The 19,585-nt window shown below is 39.4% G+C and overlaps 1 protein-coding gene across 2 annotated transcripts in view; it reads left to right on the top strand.

The window, feature by feature from the left end:
- LOC110290865 (acidic mammalian chitinase) overlaps positions 1–19,585 on the top strand; it is a 129,557-nt gene that overhangs the window by 82,766 nt on the left and 27,206 nt on the right. The gene's annotated exons all lie outside the window — the stretch shown is intronic.

Raw genomic sequence — 19,585 nt, 5'->3', positions numbered from 1 at the left:
TATATTGTTGATTGTCTGCCCATGTCCTGCCTGAAGTACTATGGTTGTTTATGAAAAGTATCTTTAATAAAGCTAGTTACAGTGAGGCTTGGGGGGAAAAGAATTAAACAAAGTGTTTGTAAAGAATCAAGACATTAATAACAATTCTACAAGTAATTGTAGAATATTTACACATGGGTTTTTATCTTCGGTTGGACTAAATAAAATCTCTGGCATGTTATCTCATTTTTGTAATTCCTGAGCTTTGAAGGCCTAGGCAAGGTCCAGGTTAGCTAGGTTTAAGTAGTGAGTACTAGGCTAACCAGGATTATGCATCAACACTTTGTAGATAAAACTTTAACAAGCAGAATGCCTGTCTAAAGCTGGACATGTCTAAATTTGTCTGTTTTCTTGTTTTCTCTTATCTTACAGGGATTTATGAAAACACAATTTTTCTGCCTGCATGTCACAGTAAGCTTTTTCATTCCTGATGTCTTTCCCTATAGGCAAAACTTTTCGCACATACTGAGTCTATGGCTCAGATTTTATTTTCACTTCCCAGCATCTATTCCTAAAAGCTGTTAAAAATAGCTATTAAATGGCTAAATGTACAAGAGAGTGGCTCCTCCATTTATATATGCACACACTTTATAGATCTGAACCTCTCATAATGAGTGTTGAATGATACAAGGCAATATAATGATATTTTATTATGACAACTAACAGTTTGAGTTTTCTCTATCAGAAGGAAAATAGTAATGCAACAGATGAATTCATCCTTTTCTGGCTTTATTAAAAACATGTGCAAGAGCTGTGCGCCATCTTCCCTTCGAACCCAGCAGAGGCTCCAAAGGTCCCCAGAGGACTCTTCACTCCACAGGGCCCCTAGCACAGCGAGGGCCTTGGGATCACTGGTGAGGGGAAAGCAACATCAGTTCCAAAGCATCCAAGAGGATCTTGTGCCAGCAGGAGCAGGGACAAAGGAACCCCTTCCAACCAGAGGCCTGGATCCATTCTAGTTGGGGCCAGCTGGTTGCCATCTTCCCAGTGAACCCAGCAGAGGGCGCCAAGGTCCCCAGAGGACTCTCTGCACCTCAGGCCCCCTAGCAAACCCAGGACCTTGGGATCCCTTGAGAGCACATGGGCAGCAGAAGCAACAGAGCTTCTTGGACAGGGTCCCTTTGGGCCTTCACCCTACACCAAGAGGCAGAGCTGAGACCCAGACCCCAGGCCACCTTCCTTGCCTGAGGAGAGTTGGCCTCTAGGGAGGGTTCTGATCCCAGGACTCAGGAAGTGGATCTGAGCTGGAGACTTCTGGATAACTTCCCTGCAAGAGGAGAGCTTGCCTGCAGAGAATGCTCTGACCACTGGGACTCTCACTGAGTGAGAGTTGGACTCCCAGGAGTGCTGACAGAGGCTAACAGAATCACAGGAGGAACAAGCTCCAGCCAGAGACAGCTAGATCATCTAACACCAGAGAAGAACAGATGGCGAAAGCAAGTGTAAGAATAGTACTAACAGAAACCGAGACCACTGGGCATCATCAGAACCCAGTACGTCCACCACAGCGAGTCCTGGATACCCCAACACATCCGAAAAACAAGACTCAGATTTAAAATCATATCTCATGATGTGTCACGTACTTTGGTTGAGTCAGTTTGACATAGCGAAAGCTGGGAAGCTGACCGATGAAGCAATGGGTTTCAAAGGGAACTTTCTTCCTGAGGTCTGGCATCTTTCTCCCTTAATTTTTATTAATCATAATATCAATCCTCCACTCACCTCTAGTCTGTTGTATGGATTCACGTGCACTCTATTTAGTACTAACCTTATTGTAATGCCTTTTAAGATTGAATTAACATAGCTAAAGCCTTTCCCAGTGTTCTAAGATCCCAGATAAACAGCAAGGAGCTTAACCTATTCAGTAACTAATTTAGCTCTACCATAAAACAATAAAACACTAGCCATTAGCTCAGTTATCTGCAAAAAGAGACTAAAAGTCTCACTGAGATAGAAATATTTACTACAAACTACATAAATTTACTCTAAACTAGATAAAATTTAACAAGGCCTAGAGAATTTCGGGGTCAGTGACACTCATTACTCTTGAAGCCTGTCAAGAGTTGAACCCCCTAGAGCAATTAACAAAGTGTAAAACTCTTGCCTGGCCAGGGCCGAAGCAGGCGCTAATCTCTAAGTAAACATAGTCCTTTTAAAGTCACTCCTCTTGCATCTGGAGGGATACCTATCTATAACCTAAACATTTATCTGGTTCCTGCAAATTCTTTTTGTAGTCACTCCTCTTGCACCTGGGAAACTTCAATGTACTGTATCTGTTATGTTTTACAATTTATGATATTCGCTGTAAGTCTCGTGTTTTACCAGAACATTACATTCAGATTCATCACTTCTCTTGTGTGCTTGATTCTGTCTGTCGTCATCTGACTCTTTGCCCATTTGCTCGAGAGACCTGTTTTTACGCAGGCACAGGAAAAAGAAGGTCTGCGGCAATGATGGTGGTAGAGGATTTTAAGAAGGGCATTAATAACTCACTTAAAGAAATACAGAAGAACACAGTGAAACAGGTGGAAGCACTTAAAGAATTACAGGAAAACACAAACAAACAGGTGATAGAATTGAACAAAACCATCCAAAATCTAAAAATGGAAGTAGAAACAATAAAGAAAACTAAAAGGGAGAAAACTCCGGAGAGAGAAACCCTAGGTAAGAAATCAGGAATGATAGATGTGAGCATCAGCAACAGAATACAAGAGATGGGAGAGAGAATATCAGGTGAAGAAGATTCCATAGAAATCATGGACACAACAATAAAAGAAAATGCAAAATGAAAAAAAGATCCTAACTCAAAACATTCAGGAAATCCAGGATACAATGAGAAGACCAAACCTACAGATAATAGGAGTAGATGAGAATGAAGATTTTCAACTTAAAAGGCCAATAAATATCTTCAACAAAATTATAGAAGAAAACTTCCCTAACCTAAAGAAAGAGATGCCCATGATAATACAAGAAGCCTACAGGAGCACAAATAGACTGGACCAGAAAAGAAATTCCTCCTGACACATAATAATCAGAACAACAAATGCACTAAATAAAGACAGAATATTAAAAGCAGTAAAGGAAAAAGGTAAAGTAACATATAAAATCAAACCTATTAGAATTACACCAGACTTCTCACCAGAGACAATGAAAGTCAGGAGATCCTGGACAGATGTTATACAGACCCTAAAAGAACACAAATGGCAGCCCAGGCTACTATACCCAGCAAAACTTTCAATTACCATAGGTGGAGAAAGCAAGGTATTCCATGACAAAATCAAATTCACACAATATCTTTCTATGGATGCAGCCCTTCAAAGGATAATAAAAGGAAAACTCCAACATAAGGATGGAAGTTATGCCCTAGAAAAAGCAAGAAAATAATCCTTCAAGGAACTTAAAAGAAGACAGCCGCAAGAACACTACCCCAAATCCAACAACAAAAATAACAGGAAGTAATAATTCTTTTTCCTTAATATCTCTTAATATCAATGAAATCAATTCCCCAATAAAAAGACATAGACGATCAGAGTGGCTATGTAAACAGGACCCAACATTTTGCTGCATGCAGGAAACCCACCACAGGGAGAATGTCAGACATTACCTCAGAGTAAAAGGCTGGGAAACAATCTTCCAAGCAAATGGTCCAAAGAAATAAGCTGGAGTAGCCATACTAATATCGAATAAAATCGACTTCCAACCCAAAGTTATCAAAAAAAAAGACAAGGAGGGGCACTTCATACTCATCAAAGGTAAAATCTTCTAAGATGAACTCTCAATTCTGAATATGCTTCAAATGCAAGGGCAGCCACATTCATTAAGGAAACTTTAGTAAAGCTCAAAGCACACATTGCATCTCACACAATAATAGTGGGAGACTTCAACACCCTACTGTCATCATTGGACAGATCCTGGAAAAAGAAACTAAACAGACACACATTGAAACTAACAGAAGTTATGAAAGAATTGGATTTTACAGATATTTACAGAACATTTTATCTTAAAACAAAAGGATATATCTTCTTCTTAACACCTCATGGTACCTCCTCCAAAACTGACCACATAACTGGTCACAAAACAGGCCTCAACAGATACAAGAATATTGAAATTATTCCATGCATCTTATCAGATCACCATGGACTAAGGCTGATTTTCTTTTTTTTTTTAATTTTTAATATTTTTTATTACATATTTTCCTCAATTACATTTCCAATGCTATCCCAAAAGTCCCCCATAGCGCCCCCCACTTCCCTACCCACCCATTCCCATTCTTTTGGCCCTGGCATTCCCCTATATTGGGGCATATAAAGTTTGCAAGTCCAATGGACCTCTCTTTCCAGTGATGGCCGACTAGGCCATCTTTCGATACATATGCAGCTAGAGACAAGAGCTCCGGGGTACTGGTTAGTTCATCATGTTGTTCCAACTATAGGGTTGCAGATCCCTTTAGCTCCTTGGGTACTTTCTCTAGCTTCTCCATTGGGAGCCCTGTGATACATTCAATAGCTGACTGTGAGCATCCACTCCTGTGTTTGCTAGGCCCCTGCATAGTCTCACAAGAGACAGCTATCTTTGGGTCCTTTCAGCAAAATCTTGCTAGAGTATGCAATGGTGTCAGCGTTTAGAAGCTGATTATGGGATGGATCCCTGGATACGGCAGTCTCTAGATGGTCCATCCTTTCATCACAGCTCCAAACTTTGTCTCTGTAACTCCTTCCATGGGTGTTTTGCTCCCAATTCTAAGAAGGGGCACAGTGTCCACACTTTGGTCTTCATTCTTCTTGAGTTTCATGCGTTTAGCAAATTGTATCTTATATCTTGGGTATCCTAAGTTTTGGGCTAATATCCACTTATCAGTGAATACATATTGTGTGAGTTCCTTTGTGATTGTGTTACCTCACTCAAGATGATGCCCTCCAGGTCCAACCATTTGGCTAGGAATTTCATAAATTCATTCTTTTTAATAGCTGAGTAGTACTCCATTGTGTAAATGTACCATAATTTCTGTATCCATTCCTCTGTTGAGGGACATCTGGGTTCTTTCCAGCTTCTGGCTATTATAAATAGGGCTGCTATGAACATGGTAGAGCATGTGTCCTTCTTACCGGTTGGGACATCTTCTGGATATATGCCCAGGAGAGGTATTGCTGGATCCTCCGGTAGTACTAAGTTCAATTTTCTGAGGAACCGCCAGACTGATTTCCAGAGTGGTTGTACAAGCTTGCAATCCCACCAACAATGGAGGAATGTTCCTCTTTCTCCACATCCTCGCCAGCATCTGCTGTCACCTGAATTTTTGATCTTAGCCATTCTGACTGGTGTGAGGTGGAATCTCAGGGTTGTTTTGATTTGCATTTCCCTGATGATTAAGGATGTTGAACATTTTTTCAGGTGCTTCTCTGCCATTCTGTATTCTTCAGGTGAGAATTCTTTGTTCAGTTCTGAGCCCAATTTTTTCATGGGGTTATTTGATTTTCTGGAGTCCACCTTCTTGAGTTCCTTATATATATTGGATATTAGACCCTTATCTGATTTAGGATAGGTAAAGATCCTTTCCCAATCTGTTGGTGGTTTTTTTGTCTTATTGATGGTGTCTTTTGCCTTGCAGAAGCTTTGCAGTTTCATGAGGTCCCACTTGTCAATTCTCGATCTTACAGCACAAGCCATTGCTGTTCTATTCAAGAATTTTTCCCCTGTGCCCATATCTTCAAGGCTTTTCCCCACTTTCTCCTCTATAAGTTTCAGTGTCTCTGGTTTTATGTGAAGTTCCTTGATCCACTTAGACTTGACCTTAGTACAAGGAGATAGGAATGGATCGATTCGCATTCTTCTACCTTCTACGTGATAACAACCAGTTGTGCCAGCACCATTTGTTGAAAATGCTGTCTTTCTTCCACTGGATGGTTTTAGCTCCCTTGTCGAAGATCAAGTGACCGTAGGTGTGTGGGTTCATTTCTGGGTCTTCAATTCTATTCCATTGGTCTATTTGTCTGTCACTATACCAGAACCAAGCAGTTTTTATCACAATTGCTCTGTAGTAAAGCTTTAGGTCTGGCATGGTGATTCCACCAGAGGTTCTTTTATCCTTGAGAAGAGTTTTTGCTATCCTAGGTTTTTTGTTATTCCAGATGAATTTGCAGATTGCACTTTCTAATTTGTTAAGGCTGATTTTCAATAACAACATAAATAATAGAAAGCTAACATTCACGTGGAAGCTGAATAACACTCTATTCTATGATAACTTGGTCAAGGAAGAAATAAAGGAAGAGATTAAAGACTTTTTATAGTTCAATAAAAATGAAGCCACAACACACCTAACCTTATGGGACACAATGAAAGTAGCCCTAAGTGGAAAACTCATAGCTCTGAGGGCTGCCAAAAAGAAACTAGACAGAGCATACACTAGTAGCTTGACAGTACACCTAAATGCTCTAGAACAAAAGGAAGCACATTCACCCACAAGGAGAAGATGGCAGGAAATAATCAAACTCAGGGCTGAAATCAACCAAGTGGAAAAAAAAAGAACTATTCAAAGAATCAATCAAACCCGGAGCTGGTTCTTTGATAAAATCAACAAGATAGATAAACCCTTAGCCAGTCTAACTAGAGAGCATAGGGGACAGAATCCTAATTAACAAAATCAGAAATGAAAAGGGAGACATAACAACAGAACCTGAGGAAATTCAAAACATCATCAGTTCCTACTACAAAAGGCTATACTCAATGAAACTTGAAAACCTGGATGAAATGGACCATTTTCTAGACAAATACGAGGTACCAAAGTTATATCAGGATCAGATTAATGATCTAAACAGTCTCATATCACCTAAAGAAATAGAAGCAGTCATTAATAGTCTACCAACCAAAAAATGCCCAGGGCCTGATGGGTGTAATATAGAGTTCTATCAGACCTTCAAAGAAGACCTAATTCCAATTCTCCTCAAACTATTCCACAAAATAGAAACAGAAAGTACTCTACCCAATTATTCTATGAAGCCACAATTACTCTGATACCTAAACCACATAAAGACCCACAAAGAAAGAGAACTTCAGACCAATTTCCATTATGAACATTGATGCAAAAAATACTCAATAAAATCCTCACAAACTGAATTCAAGAACACATCAAAATGATCATCCATTCTGACCAAGTAGGCTTTATCCCAGGTATGCAGGGATTGTTTACTATATGGAACTACTTCAATGTAATCCACTATATAAACAAATCAAAGACAGAAATCACATCATCATTTTGTTTGATGCTGAGAAAGCATTTGACAAAATCCAACACCCCTTCAGACAAAAGTCTTGGAAAGTTCAGGAATTCAAGGCCCATACATAAACACAATAAAAGCAATATACAGCAAACTGGTAGCCAACATCAACCTAAACGGTGAGAAACTTTAAGCAATCCCACTAAAATCAGGGACTAGACAAGTCTGCCACTCTCTCCCTACCTATTCAATATAGTTCTTGAAGTCCTAGCCAGAGCAATTTGACAACAAAAGGAGAACAAGGGGATACATACTGGAAATGAGGAAGTCAAAATCTCACTATTTGCAGATATGATAGGATATATAAGTGACCCTAAAAATCCCACCAGAGAACTCCTAAGCCTGACAAACAGCTTCAGTGCAATAGCTGGATATGAAATTAACTCAAACAAATCTGTGGCCTTTCTCTACACAAAGGATAAACAATCTGAGAATGAAATTAGGGAAACAACACCCTTCACAATAGCCACAAATAATATAAAATACCTTGGTGTGACTCTAAGCAAGTGAAAGATCTGTATGATAAGAGCTTCAAGTTACTGAAGAAAGAAATTGAAGATTTTAGAAGATGGAAAGATCTCCCGTGCTCATGGACTGGCCAGATTAATATAATAAAAATGGCTATCCTACCAAAAGCAATCTAAAGATTCAAATGCAATCCCCATCAAAATTCCAACTCAGTTCTTCACAGAGTTAGAAAGGGCAATTTGTAAGTTCATCTGGAATAACAAAAAAACCCCTAGGATAGTAAAAACTATTCTCAACAATAAAAGAACCTCTGGTGGAATCACCATGCCTGACCTCAAGCTGGACTTCAGAGCAATTGTGATAAAAAGTGCATGGTACTGGTACAGCGACAGACAGGTAGATCAATGGAATAGAATTGAAGACCCAGAAAGGAACCCACACACGTATGGACACTTGATCTTTGACAAGTGAGCTAAAACCATCCAGTGAATAAAAGATAGCATTTTCTTTTTTTTTTAATTTTTAATATTTTTTATTACATATTTTCCTCAATTACATTTCCAATGCAATCCCAAAAGTCCCCCATACCCCCCGCCCCCACTTCCCTACCCACCCATTCCCATTCTTTTGGCCCTGGCATTCCCCTATATTGGGGCATATAAAGTTTGCAAGTCCAATGGGCCTCTCTTTCCAGTGATGGCCGACTAGGCCATCTTTCGATACATATGCAGCTAGAGACAAGAGCTCTGGGGTACTGGTTAGTTCATCATGTTGTTCCAACTATAGGGTTGCAGATCCCTTTAGCTCCTTGGGTACTTTCTCTAGCTTCTCCATTGGAAGCCCTGTGATACATTCAATAGCTGACTGTGAGCATCCACTTCTGTGTTTGCTAGGCCCTGGCATAGTCTCACAAGAGACAGCTATATTTGGGTCCTTTCAGCAAAATCTTGCTAGTGTATGTGATGGTGTCAGCGTTTGGAAGCTTATTGCCCACGCTTTTGTGTCCCCCTGGTAAGAACACGCTCAGGGCAACCGGAATCTTCTGCAGCACAAGCTTTATTGCTTACCCCATCAAGAGCCAGTGGAGAAGAGAGCCAGAGAGAGAGCCAGAGAGAGCGAGATGGCCAGAGAGAGAGAAATGGCGGAGCCCTCTCCCTTTTATCGAGGACTGTCCTCCGCCTCGGACGTGTCACTCCCTGATTGGCTGCAGCCCATCAGCCGGAGTTGTCGTCACGGGAAAGGCAGAGCACATGGCGTGGAAAGCTACCCCGGCACATGCGCAGCTTGCTTGTTTACTACTTGGAACACGGGTGTCAGTGCCATCAGCACCATCTTGTAATGGCGAATGTGAAGGCGGCTCCTTACAGAAGCTGATTATGGGATGGATCCCTGGATATGGCAGTCTCTAGATGGTCCATCCTTTCATCACAGCTCCAAACTTTGTCTCTGTAACTCCTTCCATGGGTGTTCCCAATTCTAAGAAGGGGCATAGTGTCCACACTTTGGTCTTCATTCTTCTTGAGTTTCATGCATTTAGCAAATTGTATCTTATATCTTGGGTATCCTAAGTTTTGGGCTAATATCCACTTATCAGTGAATACATATTGTGTGAGTTCCTTTGTGATTGTGTTACTTCACTCAAGATGATGCCCTCCAGGTCCATCCATTTGGCTAGGAATTTCATAAATTCATTCTTTTTAATAGCTGAGTAGTACTCCATTGTGTAAATGTACCATAATTTCTGTATCCATTCCTCTGTTGAGGGGCATCTGGGTTCTTTCCAGCTTCTGGCTATTATAAATAAGGCTGCTATGAACATAGTGGAGCATGTGTCCTTCTTACCGGTTGGGACATCTTCTGGATATATGCCCAGGAGAGGTATTGCTGGATCCTCCGGTAGTACTATGTCCAATTTTCTGAGGAACCGCTAGACTGATTTCCAGAGTGGTTGTACAAGCTTGCAATCCCACCAACAATGGAGGAGTGTTCCTCTTTCTCCACATCCTCGCCAGCATCTGCTGTCACCTGAATTTTTGATCTTAGCCATTCTGACTGGTGTGAGGTGGAATCTCAGGGTTGTTTTGATTTGCATTTCCCTGATGATTAAGGATGTTGAACATTTTTTCAAGTGCTTCTCTGCCATTCTGTATTCTTCAGGTGAGAATTCTTTGTTCAGTTCTGAGCCCCATTTTTAATGGGGTTATTTGATTTTCTGGAGTCCACCTTCTTGAGTTCCTTATATATATTGGATATTAGTCCCTTATCTGATTTAGGATAGGTAAAGATCCTTTCCCAATCTGTTGGTGGTTTTTTTGTCTTATTGATGGTGTCTTTTGCCTTGCAGAAGCTTTGCAGTTTCATGAGGTCCCACTTGTCAATTCTCAATCTTACAGCGCAAGCCATTGCTGTTCTATTCATGAATTTTTCCCCTGTGCCCATATCTTCAAGGCTTTTCCCCACATTCTCCTCAATAAGTTTCAGTGTCTCTGGTTTTATGTGAAGTTCCTTGATCCACTTAGAATTGACCTTAGTACAAGGAGATAGGAATGGATCGATTCGCATTCTTCTACATGTTAACAACCAGTTGTGCCAGCACCATTTGTTGAAAATGCTGTCTTTCTTCCACTGGATGGTTTTATCTCCCTTGTCGAAGATCAAGTGACCATAGGTGTGTGGCTTCATTTCTGGGTCTTCAATTCTATTCCATTGGTCTACTTGTCTGTCACTATACCAGTACCATGCAGTTTTTATCACAGTTGCTCTGTAGTAAAGCTTAGGTTAGGCATGGTGATTCCACCAGAATTTCCTTTATCCTTGAGCAGAGTTTGTGCTATCCTAGGTTTTTTGTTATTCCAGACAAATTTGCAGATTGCTCTTTCTAATTCGTTGAAGAATTGAGTTGGAATTTTAATGGTGATTGCATTGAACCTGTAGATTGCTTTTGGCAAGATAGCCATCTTTACAATGTTGATCCTGCCAATCTATGAGCACGGGAGATCTTTCCATCTTCTGAGATCTTCTTTAATTTCTTTCTTCAGAGACTTGAAGTTCTTATCATATAGATCTTTCACTTCCTTAGTTAGAGTCACGCCAAGATATTTTATAATATTTGTGACTATTGAGAAGGGTGTTGTTTCCCTAATTTCTTTCTCAGCCTGTTTATTCTTTGTGTAGAGAAAGGCCATTGACTTGTTTGAGTTAATTGTATATCCAGCTACTTCACCGAAGCTGTTTATCAGGTTTAGGAGTTCTCTGGTGGAATTTTTAGGGTCACTTATATATACTATCATATCATCTGCAAAAAGTGATAATTTGACTTCATCTTTTCCAATTTGTACCCCCTTGATCTCCTTTTGTTCTCAAATTGCTCTGGTTAGGACTTCAAGTACAATGTTGAATAGGTATGGAGAAAGTGGACAGCCTTGTCTAGTCCCTGATTTTAGAGGGATTGCTTCAAGCTTCTCACCATTTACTTTGATGTTGGCTACTGGTTTGCTGTAGATTGTTTTTATCATGTGTAGGTATGGGCCTTGAATTCCTGATCTTTCCAAGACTTTTATCATGAATGGGTGTGTGATCTTGTCAAATGCTTTTTCCGCATCTAACGAGATGATCATGTGGTTTTTGTCTTTGAGTTTGTTTATATACCGGATTACGTTGATGGATTTCCATATATTGAACCATCCCTGCATCCCTGGGATGAAACCTACTTGGTCAGGATGGATGATTGTTTTGATGTGTTCTTAGATTCGGTTAGCAAGAACTTTATTGAGGATTTTTGCATCAATATTCATAATGGATATTGGTCTGAAGTTTTCTTTCTTTGTTGGGTCTTTTTGTGGTTTAGGTATCAGAGTAATTGTGGCTTCATAGAATGAGTTGGGTAGAGTACCTTGTGTTTCTATTTTGTGGAATAGTTTGTGAAGAACTGGGATTAGATCTTCTTTGAAGGTCTGATAGAACTCTGCACTAAACCCATCTGGTCCTGGGCTTTTTTTGGTTGGGAAACTATTAATGACTGCTTCTATTTCTTTGGGGGATATAGGGCTGTTTAGATCATTAATCTGATCTTGATTCAACTTTGGTACCTGGTATCTGTCTAGGAACTTCTCCATTTCATCCAGGTTCTCCAGTTTTGTTGAGTATAGCCTTTGGTAGAAGGATCTGATGGTGTTTTGGATGTCTTCAGGATCTGTTGTTATGTCTCCTTTTTCATTTCTGATTTTGTTAATTAGAATGCTTTCCCTGTGTCCTCTAGTGAGTCTGGCTAAGGGTTTATCTATCTTGTTTTTTTTCACAACGAACCAGCTCCTTGATTGGTTGATTCTTTGAATAGTTCTTCTTGTTTCCACTTGGTTGATTTCGCCCCTGAGTTTGATTATTTCCTGCCGTCTACTCCTCTTGGGTGAATTTGCTTCCTTTTCTTCTAGTGCTTTTAGGTGTGTTGTCAAACTGCTAATGTGTGCTCTCTTTAGTTTATTTTTGGAGGCACTCAGAGCTATGAGTTTTCCTCTTAGAATTGCTTTCATTGCGTCCCATAAGTTTGGGTATGTTGTGGCTTCATTTTCATTGAACTCTAAAAAGTCCTTAATTTCTTTCTTTATTCCTTCCTTGACCAAGGTATCATTGAGAAGAGTGTTGTTCAGTTTCCACATGAATTTTGGCTTTCTATTATTTATTTTGTTATTGAAGATCAGCCTTAGTCCATGGTGATCTGATAGGATGCATGGGACAATTTCAATATTTTTGTATCTGTTGAGGCCTGTTTTGTGACCTATTATGTGGTCAATTTTGGAGAAGGTACCATGAGGTGCTGAGAAGAAGGTATATCCTTTTGTTTTAGGATAGAATTTTCTGTAGATATCTGCCAGATCCATTTGATTCATAACTTCTGTTAGTTTCACTGTGTCCCTGTTTAGTTTGTGTTTCCATGATCTGTCCATTGGTGAAAGTGGTGTGTTGAAGTCTCCCACTATTATTGTATGAGGTGCAATGTGTGCTTTGAGATTTACTAAAGTTTCTTTAATGAATGTGGCTGCCTTTGTATTTGGAGCATAGATATTCAGAATTGATAGTTCCTCTTGGAGGATTTTACCTTTGATGTGTATGAAGTGCCCCTCCCTGTCTTTTTTGATGACTTTGGGTTGGAAGTCAATCTTATCAGATATTAGAATGGCTACTCCAGCTTGTTTCTTCATACCATTTGCTTGGAAAATTGTTTTCCAGCCTTTCATTCTGAGGTAGTGTCTATCTTTTTCTCTGAGATGAGTTTCCTGTAAGCAGCAAAATGTTGGGTCTTGTTTGTGTAGCCAGTTTGTTAGTCTATGTCTTTTTATTGGTGAGTTGAGTCCATTGATATTAAGAGATATTAAGGAAAAGTAATTGTTGTTTCCTGTTATTTTTGTTGTTAAAGTTGGCATTCTGTTCTTGTGGCTGTCTTCTTTTAGGTTTGTTGAGGGATTACCTTCTTGTTTTTTCTAGGGCTTGGTTCCCGTCCTTGTATTGTTTTTTTTCTGTTATTATACTTTGGAGGGCTGGATTCGTGGAGAGATAATGTGTGAATTTGGTTAAGATAGCATTTTCAACAATGGTTCTTGTTTAACTGGTGGCTATCATGTAGAAGAATGCAAATTGATCCATTCTCATCTTCTTGTACAAAACTCAATTCTAAGTGGATCAAGGAACTGTACACAAAACCAGAGACACTGAAATTTATAGAGGAGAATGTGGGGAAAAGCCTTGAATATATGGGCACATGGGAAACATTCCTGAACAGACCAGCAATGGCTTGTGCTGTAAGATCAAGAATCGACTAATGGGACCTCATAAAATTTCAAAACTTCTATAAGGGAAAAGACAGTGTCAATAAGATAAAAAAATAGAATCTGGAAAGAACCCAGATGCCCCTCAACAGAGGAATGGATACAGAATTTATGGTACATTTACACAATGGAGTACTACTCAGCTAATGAATTTATGAAATTCCTAGCCAAATGGATGGACCTGGAGGGCATCATCTTGAGTGAGGTAACACAATCACAAAGGAACTCACACATTTTGTATTCACTGATAAGTGGATATTAGCCCAAAACTTAGGATACCCAAGATATAAGATACAATTTGCTAAATGCATGAAACTCAAGAAGAATGAAGACCAAAGTGTGGACACTATGCCCCTTCTTAGAATTGGGAACAAAACACCCATGGAAGGAGTTACAGAGACAAAGTTTGGAGCTGTGATGAAAGGATGGACCATCTAGAGACTGCCATATCCAGGGATCCATCCCATAATCAGCTTCTAAACGCTGACACCATTGCATACACTAGCAAGATTTTGCTGAAAGGACCCAAATATAGCTGTCTCTTGTGAGACTATGCCAGGGCCTAGCAAACACAGAAGTGGATGCTCACAGTCAGCTATTGAATGTATCACAGGGCTTCCAATGGAGAAGCTAGAGAAAGTACCCAAGGAGTTAAAGGGATCTGCAACCCTATTGTTGGAACAACATGATGAACTAACCAGTACCCCAGAGCTCTTGTCTCTAGCTGCATATGTATCGAAAGATGGCCTAGTTGGCCATCACTGGAAAGAGAGGCCCATTGGACTTGCAAACTTTATATGCCCCAATATAGGGGAATGCCAGGGTCAAAAGAATGGGAATGGGTGGATACGGAAGTGGGGAGGGTATGGGGGACTTTTGGGATAGCATTGGAAATGTAATTGAGGAAAATATGTAATAAAAATATTAAAAATTAAAAAAAAGATAAAAAAGGCCACCAACAGATTGGCAAAGGATCTTTACTAATCCCAAACCAGATAGGGGACTAATATCTAATATATATAAGTAACTCAGAAAATGAACTCCAGAAAATCAAATAACCCCATTAACAAATTGGGCACAGAGTTAAACAAAGAATTCTCAACTGAGGAATACTGAGTGGCTGAGAAGCACCTTAAAAAATGTTTAACATCCTTAATCATCAGGGAAATGCAAATTAAACAACCCTGTGATTCTACCTCACATCAGTCAGAATGGCTAAGATTAAAAATTTAGGTGACAGCAGATGCTGGTGAGGATGTGAAGAAAGAGGAACATTCTTCCATGTTGGTGGGATTGCAAGCTTGTACAACCACTCTGGAAATCAGTCTGGCGGTTCCTCAGAAAATTGGACATAGTACTACCAGAGGATCCAGCAATACTTCTCCTGGGCATATATCCAGAAGATGTTCCAACTGGTAATAAGAACACATGTTCCACTATGTTCATAGCAGCCTTATTTATAATAGCCAGAAGCTGGAAAGAACCCAGATGTCCCTCAACAGAGGAATGGATACAGAAAACGTGGTACATTTACACAATGGAGTACTACTCAGCTATTAAAAACAATGAATTTATGAAGTTCTTAGGCCAATGGATGGATCCGGAGGGTATCATCTTGAGTGAGCTAATGCACTCACTGATAAGTGGATATTAGCCCAGAAACTTACAATAGCCAAGGTACAATTTGCAAAACAAATGAAACTTAAGAAGAAGGAAAACCGAAGTGTGGATACTTTGTTTAGTCTTTGAATGGGGAACAAAATACCCACGGAAGGAGTTACAGAGATAAATTTGGAGTTGAGATGAAAGGATGGACCATCCAGAGACTGCCCTATCTGGAGATCAATCCCATAATCAGTCATCAAAGCAGACACTATTGCATATGCTAGCAAGATTTTGCTAAAAGGACCCTGAAATAGCTGTATCTTGTGAGGCTATGCCAGTGCCTGGCAAATACAGAAGTAGATGCTCATAGTCATCTAGTGGATGGAACACAGGGCCCCCAGGAGGAGCAAGAGAATATACCCAAGGAGCTGAAGGGGTCTGCAACCCTATAGGTGGAACAACAATATGAACTAACCACTTCCCCCAGAGCTCGTGTCTCTAGCTGCATATGTAGCTCAAGATGGCCTAGTCAGCCATCATTGGGAAGAGAGGCCCCTTGGTCTTGCAACCTCTATATGCCACAGAACAGGGGTACGCCAGGGCCAAGAAGTGGGAATGGGTGGGTAGGGGAATAGGGTGGGATAAGGTATAGGGGACTTTTGGGATAGCATTTGAAATGTACAGGAAGAAAACATCTCATTAAAAATTGAAAAAAAAAAACCTTTTGCAATATGGCTCGTGTGTAGAAGTCTCCTCAGCTTCAAATCTATCAGTTACTGATAATAGGTATTTTCTCATTCTGAATTTAGGAAATTCACTGGGAAGTTAGACCATGACCTTGAAAAAGAAAGGAGTTGTATGAGGTAAAGTCTGGGAAGAGGAAAGGCAAATAGGAAATGATGTCATTATAATTAAAAAAAAACTAAATTTATAAACAATAAATAAATAAATAAATAAATAAAAATAATAAATAACACTCCTGTTTATAGTCTATAAAAGGAAACCAATTCAATTCATATCAAGTATTAATCTTGGGTTAATTGACAGGTTGTGTTTTTTTTTTTCTGTGCTATTAATGCTGCAACACCCAAAACCAGTCATATAGCTTCTTCTATTACAACATCGGGGGTTAGCAGGAAAGTGTTAAAATAGTTACTAGGCCTCAAATTTGGAATATTCCTTTTGGCATGTGTATTGCTAATGGGGAGCAGGATAGTGAAGCTGTGGAGTGAGACTTCTGGGTGCAGATGATGGATCTATTAAAATCTGGCTTTATGCTGGGCAGTGGTTGTTCACACCTTTAATCCCAGCACTTGGGAGGCAGAGGCAGGTGGATTTTTGAGTTTGAGACCAGAGTGAGTTCCAGGACATCCAGGGCTATACAGAGAAACCTGGTCTCGAAACCCTCCCCACCAAAAAAAAAACCCTGACTTCATAATTTTCAAAGATATTTATTATATTTGATTATTAATTTGCTTATGGAAAAGAAACTTATAGTAACTGTCTTCTAGAAACACTGTCTTCAACAAAGTAATGCAGTAACTAGTACCCTCACATCAAATAATTGATGCCATCTTGCTCTCATTTGTTATTTATGTTTGGTTAACTATATGTCTCCAGACTTCCATAGTATTTCAGATTCCACAGACCTCTCCTTTCAAATTTCTCCCCTTTTTTCTTCCCCTTTCTTTTCTAATTTCTTCTCTAAATTAATTTTATCGAGGTACCTGTCTGTTATGTCACATCTGAGAGGCTGTTTTTTTCCCCTTCTATCGGACACAGTGTTATGCTTTGACACTAGAGAGGGCCCTGGAAGGATAGTTTGCTCTGATAAATTGAAGCATGACAGCCATGAGTCTTTAGCAAGTTCCTACCTTTTTATGGGCAGCACTTCCCAGTTACAACTTTCTATTAGATCATCTCTAGAGTAATTGGCAAGTGATTTCTACAGGATAGTGCCTGTCAGAGTTCAGGAGGGCAGCATCTCGTCTAATTATCTGTAAGATTTATGAGGAGCTCTGAGATGTAGCACTCACTTACGAAGTGTGTCCTGCCACTGTGCAAAGGAATCTTCCCATGGAATCTTCCCATCATGGTGTCTCCATGAAATTTTCTACATTCTGGACTTCTGTTGTGCTTTCTAAAATGAAAATCTGAACTTTGCCCCTGAGGCCTCTTCTGTATTTATGTCATTTTTATTTTCTGTGCCTCAACCTTACAAGTATTGTTTTTTGGCAAGCTTTCTATTTACTTAACCTTCAGAATTCTTTTACACTGTTTCTTGTTAGACCTTGTTACAGTAAATATTCTGCATATTAAATTTTCCTTGTTCAAAATACTACATAGTTCTATCACTCAGTGAAAGGAATATAAAATAATAACATTTTTACAGAATGCTTAGAAGTTAAATTTTATTGCCGACTAGACACATACCACATTTTATTTACTTGGACTGCCATTGATTGACTCTGGGCTGTTCTAAAGTAGTAACTACTACGCATAACCTCCCTTTCAACTTCTAACATCACTTTTCTGTTGACATTTGATTTCACTTTCAATGGAAAAACACCCAGGAATAGAACATTCTAGTCATAGAGCTGATATAGTCCCTCCCCCTTTAAAATGTATGTGTATGTATAGTGTCACATCCTTTATAGCCAGGTCCCAGAAACTTGACTAGGATGATGAGGGGAAGAATAAGGGACAAACTCACAGACATATACACAGAAAAGCTGGGATCAGGTGGTCTGCCTGCTTTGATGGAGAGATACTATCACCACCAGCAACTTGGAACTTTGACAGGTTTATTTTATACATTTGAATAGAAAATACAGGTTTATTGTATACAGCTGAATAAGGAGGTAGGCTCATGCTATTCAGCCGAACTAGGAGGCAGTATATATATATATATATATACTATATCTGCAGGAAGCATTTCTAAAGGAGTCTCAGGCTGCAGCCATTCAGGAGGAGGAAGCTGTGGTTGATCATGTTTCCATACATTGTCATTATCACTCAGACTAGAAGAAGGCTTCACTATGCCTCTGACTATGTATATATATATATATATATATATATATATATATATATATATATAATTTTTATTACATATTTTTTCATTTATATTTCAAATGCTATCCCCAAAGCCCCCTATACCCTCCCCCACCCTGCTCCCCAACCCACCCACTCCTGCTTCCTGGCCCTGGCATTCCCCTGTACTGGGGCATATAGTCACTGGGTTCCTTGATATTCAGGCTATGCTCATGTCAACAATACAGCTTAACAGCACATCTGAAAGCTCTAGAACAAAAACAAGCAAATAAACTCAAGAGAAGTAAATGTCAGGAAATAATCAAACACAGGGCTGAAATCAACGAAGTAGAAACAAAAAGAACTATACAAAGAATCAACAAAACCAAGAGCTGCTTCTTTGAGAACATCAACAACATAGATAAACCCTTAGCCAGAATAACCAGAGGTCACAGAGACAGTATCCAAATTAACAAATCAGAAATGAAAAGGGAGTCATAACAACAGAAACTGAGGAAATTAAAAAAAAAACCATCAGATCCTACTACAAAGGCCTGTATTCAACAAAACTTGAAAATCTGGATGAAATATTTACCTTAATTAATTCTTAGTTATTTCTGTGGCCAGAATCCACTGGCTTCTGGCAAGTAACACCTGCTGTTTAACAGTAAGGGATAAAGTAAAGAAGTGGCTCTTTGTTCTTTTCTTATAGGTCACTCTCTGATTGAGCTAGAACTCTGAGTTCCGAACTCCTGGAGGCCAGAGAAAGCAATGGTCACTGAGAAAAACACTCACTCTGAAAAGAGGCTTGCATCTTTATTTCTGAGAGAAAAAAGAGGAGATCCTCTCCTGGTGTACTTTTATTCCACAAAATAAAAACATAAGGTACTCTACCCAATTCATTCTATGAAGCCACAATTACTCTGATACCTAAACCACATAGAGACCCAACCAAAAAAAAAAAAAAGAGAAATTCAGACCAATTTCCCTTATGAATATAGATGCAAAAATACTCAATAAAATTCTTGCAAACTGAATCCAAGAACACATCAAAACAATCATCCATCATGATCAAGTAGGCTTCATTCCAGAGATGCAGGGATGGTTTAAATATATGGAAATCCATCAATGTAATACACTATATAAACAAACTTAAAGCCAAAAACCACATGATCATCTCGTTAGATGCTGAGAAAGCATTTGACAAAATCCAACACTCATTCATGATAAAAGTCTTGGAAAAATCAGGAAGTCAAGGCCCATACATAAATATAATAAAAGCAATATACTGCAAACCAGTAGCCAACATCAAACTAAATGGAGAGAAACTTTAAGCAATCCCACTAA

The sequence above is a fragment of the Mus caroli genome, unplaced genomic scaffold, assembly GCF_978045245.1.
Source record: "Mus caroli unplaced genomic scaffold, Mus_caroli_1 scaffold_3, whole genome shotgun sequence".
Taxonomy (NCBI): domain Eukaryota; kingdom Metazoa; phylum Chordata; class Mammalia; order Rodentia; family Muridae; genus Mus; species Mus caroli.
This window is presented reverse-complemented; position numbering and strand designations above follow the sequence as displayed.